The sequence below is a fragment of the Penaeus monodon genome, chromosome 5 (genome assembly GCF_015228065.2).
Source record: "Penaeus monodon isolate SGIC_2016 chromosome 5, NSTDA_Pmon_1, whole genome shotgun sequence".
Taxonomy (NCBI): Eukaryota; Metazoa; Arthropoda; class Malacostraca; order Decapoda; family Penaeidae; genus Penaeus; species Penaeus monodon.
Window position 1 is genome coordinate 34127136 of NC_051390.1, and position 5000 is coordinate 34132135.

The 5000-nt window shown below is 39.1% G+C and overlaps 1 protein-coding gene across 1 annotated transcript in view; it reads left to right on the forward strand.

Annotated features, from left to right (window-relative positions):
- Positions 1–5000, forward strand: part of LOC119573176 (GATA-binding factor 2-like) — a 161047-nt gene that overhangs the window by 9345 nt on the left and 146702 nt on the right. The window contains exon 2 of the mRNA XM_037920246.1: positions 4703–5000. This exon is cut by the window's right edge and continues 625 nt beyond it. The gene's annotated coding sequence lies outside the window, so the exon portion shown is untranslated. The remainder of the gene's footprint in view (positions 1–4702) is intronic.

A 5000-nucleotide genomic window follows, 5' to 3' on the forward strand; every position in this document is an offset into this window, starting at 1 on the left:
GTGTGACGCACATCCCTCTAGGGAGCTGGGCAGCGCCCGGGGGAGAATGCAGCCGTTGATTATAACTTTTCTATCTGGCAGACATTATCGAAAAGAATATCTATGCGATAATATAAAATGGTATTTTTCTCTTTCTTTACACACACGCACGTGTACACTCGCATGTGTACACTCTCACATACATCTACCCATACACGTACACATATCTTCTACCCACTCTCACACACATCCATTACTCTTTGTGTTTATAGTTACCATATCCCCTACTTAACATATATTGTTACAGTATATGGCAAAACACATGTGGGCGCATCTCCTTACTCCAATGGATTCATTAATCAACACACCTAATAATTGTACGCGCTATCAAACCTGTGATGACATGTGATAATCGTTCTAACAGAGGACTTTCATCGTTATTACCTGAATTATGAACTATCTGCTGCCTGCTTAATGGAAATTGACAGTTGCTATCTAAGTCGATATTGGTACCGCTAATAAAAATACTGAGTGCTTAACGGTAATACTCGTATTGTAAATAGATATAAGTAATATTGATTATTATCGTTATGATAATTGTAGTAAAAAAAAACTAATGCATATGAATTTACTGTAAATATGTGCATTAATTTCATAAATTTGCTTATTTTTACTTAGTCATTTACCTCAAAAGCTATTATAAATGTAAGTATTGATACGAATTGCACATATAAGTGATAAACTAAATAAATGCCTAAATAAATGTAAAAGTATACACAATAGAGGCAGATGATCATGATAACAATGATGGTGAGAATCTTTTTTATCAGTCTATCGTGATGAAAGAGACTTTGGACAAGAATGACAAATGACTGTCATTAGAATTAGTATTAGTTAGCTCTGGATGCGACAATAATGAATGATGATAATAAACAGGATAGTGCTAGAGACAATAATCCTATCAATGATTGGTATATAGAAATAATTATAAAATAGACCATTAAATTAACGAAGATGGTGATTACTCCAACGTGCTGAAAATTAACGAAAACAGAAAAGATGCAGCTATAACGTAAGACAACACAAGTCTTTCCTATTAATCTGTGAATCTCGTTAGATGTATCAGAATCATAACAGATACACCTTCATGCATTTTGCAATACATGCTTTTATAATCCGTATGTACAACGTGTGTCGTTCCTTTCGTTTATCACTCGGTTTGCTTAAAATGACATTGTCGGTAATGGCAGTAATCATAATCCTAATAATAAAAGGACTAAAAGAGATTGTAAGGACTCCAACAAATATAATAGGAGTAAGAATAAAATTAAGCAAATTGACATCTAACTATAATACATAAGCAAAATGATAAACAAATATTTTTGAAATCAACAAAATGCGGAAAAGGGCCGAAGAGAAAAGAGAAAAGGAACACCAATTTCCAAGTAGCAACAATTGGCACCCTCCGCGGGTCATTATCAGCAGACCCAATGACACTCTGTCACTATCATCATTATCACAATACCATCGTTAGTGACCGAGGTCTCTGCATTACAAGTCGCGATTAGGCAAGACTTTCAAGATTTGGCCGAACGCATATTACTTCCAGAAAGGATAAAAATCAGTGGCACTTGTATTGGGCAGATATTCTTCAGTATTTGTAAAGAAGGAGAATAGGAGGAGGAAAAAATATGATTGCATTAAAGCATGTGCGGTCATTCAGCGTGGAAAACTAAGTGATTTAGCAGAGGAACGTGCGCCCACTCTCACAGCTGTTGCTACACGCTCTGCCGAGATATGTGGGGCAGTTCGTAGCGCTAACACAACTGCTTCCAGTATTTTCTTACATAATTATCAGCATCTACTTCACAGCTGGGATTGCTGCTGTCTCCATAATCGTGCTTGTACACATATGTAAAGAATATGCAAATGCACACACGGGTACAAAGACGCACTTGCATATTCTGCAATACGCAAATATTCGCATCCTCATATATGTAACTGCGGTCACGGTAATCCAAATGAGCAAACATGAGCTGTGGTCATCTCTCTCTCTCTCTCTCTCTCTCTCTCTCTCTCTCTCTCTCTCTCTCTCTCTCTCTCTCTCTCTCTCTCTCTTTCATTCCCATCATATGTATATCTACATTTTGATCTCTATCTTTCAATCTTTATCTACCCACCCCGTCCCTCTTCTCTCTCTCTTCTCTCCTCTCTCTCTCTCTCTCTCTCTCTCTCTCTCTCTCTCTCTCTCTCTCTCTCTCTCTCTCTCTCTCTCTCTCTCTCTCTCTCTCTCTCTCTCTCTCTCTCTCTCTCTTGCTCGCTCTCTCTCTCTCTCTCTCTCTCTCTCTCTCTTTCTCGCTTTCTTTCACACACACACGCACACATTCAATCTCTCTCTAATTCTCTTCTTGCATCTGCCTCTCTTAATTTGTCTGGCTGTCTCTGATTGTGTTTCTCTCTGTCTTTCTCTTTCTATGCCTGCCTATCTATCCATCAGCTTCTCTCCCCCCCCCTCTCGCACAGAAACTGTCGCGCTCCTTAACAACCCAGCCTCATAACAGAGATCCTTCAGTAAGGTCATCCAGTCTCTCATCACCACGAACTATCATTAGCCTCAACACCATCATTTGCAACACCAACATCAACACCACAAGAACAACACACTAATGGCCCTGGAATCATCATCATCAGACCTGTCACTACCGTCATTAACCGTGGCATATCAACACCCGTGACTGTTAGGGTCCTGCGTGGCACTGTGTAAAGGACTCCCCCTCCCCTTCCCTTGGGACAGCGTATGGTGATATTGTTCTGTGTGTAGCGTAAGGAGAAGCCCTTGCGTGACACTTTATGGGTCTCGCTTAGCACTTACGCTGCAGGATTACCTAATAACAAAATGATTTCTGTCTGGCCCCTGTTCAGTGAGTTGGTCTGGCTCCTGTTCTGATGGCTTCGGTTATTTGTCATTTCCTATCTGTCTTTCTTCTTTTATCGTCCGATTGATTTATCTCTTCTCTTCTTGTTATCCTCGTTTGGTAGTCATTATGTTATTCTTCGTTCTCTGTGTAACCTAATCTCCCAGCCATGAAGCTTAACTGTCTTTGTATTTCCCTGTGACGCTAAAATCTCAACTAGATGATTCAGTGTTAGCAACAGTCAATGAATGTGTGTTGAATGTGTGCGCTCTCTTGTGTGCGTGCGTGTGTATGTGTATGTGTGTGTGTGTGTGTTTGTGTGTGTGTGTGTGTGTGTGTGTGTGTGTGTGTGTGCGTGTGTGTGTGCTTGCTATTATGTGAATCCCACCAATATCCATAAATGCGTATTTACAATTATCATTACAACAAGCATTCATCCTAGAGAAAGTTATACTTCGTCCCTGTCTTTGTTTCTTACTCATATCCGGAAAGTATTCGCGTTCCTCATAACTTCACCCTAAATCCTAGAAGTGCGCTGACCATGACAGTTCCTCTGTGGGGTTAGGGCCCTTTCCTTCCGCCAGGGTCACGAGCCTACATATTGGCCGGGATCCTCTCCAAAGGCACGTTCTCCTTCGAACAGACCAGCACACCTTCACTTCATATTTCAAACCTCTTGATCTTGTAAGATATACGATAAGAAAAGGCTCAAGTCCGTTCTCTTCCTTCCCCTTCTCTTCGTCGTCCTCCTTCGCCTCTCCTCTTCCTTCCCCTTCTCCTCATCCTCTTCCTTCTCCCTCTCCTCCTCCTCCCCTTCTTCTCATCCCCCGCCTTCTTATCCTCTTTTCCCTCCTTCTTACCTTTTTCCACTAACCTCTCTCTCTTCTCTTCACCTGCACCCCCACCCCTCACCCCTGATTGCCTTAGCTCCCTCTCTCCCCATTGCCTCCATCCCCTCCCCCATCGCTTTCCCCATCCTCTCCCTCTCCCATTCTCTCCTGACTTATGTTGACGGCTTCGACAGAGGTTTATATGCTCTGATAAATTTCGCGCGGACACAAGTTTCATGTATTTTCTTTCGTCTTTCCTTTTTTTCTTTTCTTTCTTCCTTTTTTCACGGCGTCTTCGTCAATATCATGACATTTGAATATTTCTTACATTCTTAATTCGCCAATTGTAACTGTAACTGTTCTTGCAATCATTATCATTACATGTCGTACAAACCCTTTTATTATTATCCGTATCATTGTTATTATGACTGTCGTAATAGTTATTATCATTGTTGCCATCATTATCATTACTTTTACAGTTATTATTATCATCATTTTTATTAGTATTAGTATCATTATTATCATCCTTATTATTACTATTATTATTATTACCAATACTATTATTATCATTATTATTGTTATTATTTTTATTATTATTATTATTAGTAGTAGTAGTAGTAGTAGTATCATTATCATTATTACTTTTATTATTATTATCATCATTATCATCATCGCTATCCTTATCGTTATTGTTATCATTATTACCACTAATATTATCATTTATTTATATTCTTCTTATTATCAATCGTTATAATTGTAATAATACCCATTATAATTGTCGACATTAATGTTATCATTATTATCATTACTACTATATCATCGTCACGACTAGTACCATCTCTCTTTTTGCATTCCTAGAGTTTAAAATTATTACCATCCTAGGGTTCATTCTTGGATATATCACAGGTTCCGGCAAGTGCTAGATTAGCGATAAGGTAGCGGAAGCTGCTATACCTCATCAACATCCGTGTCTTACAGATAGCGAGTGAGATAACACATAACGGTTACACGCCCAAGGGGGGACGCCCACGACCTCTTCTGCTACGCTAGCTGCCACGCCTTCACGCCCACTCCGGCGATGAAAAACTTGTTTGTGATTCTTTAAGGAAACAATACACACACAAAAAATATAACAAACGAAGAGAGAGAGAAAACAAAAATGGGAGTGTGATTTCCTCATTATATTTGTGTGAATATTGTGAAAATCTCTGAATTTATTTTCTTACCTGAAAAATTGAGAGCTAAAAAAATATATATATCTATATATACATAGAGA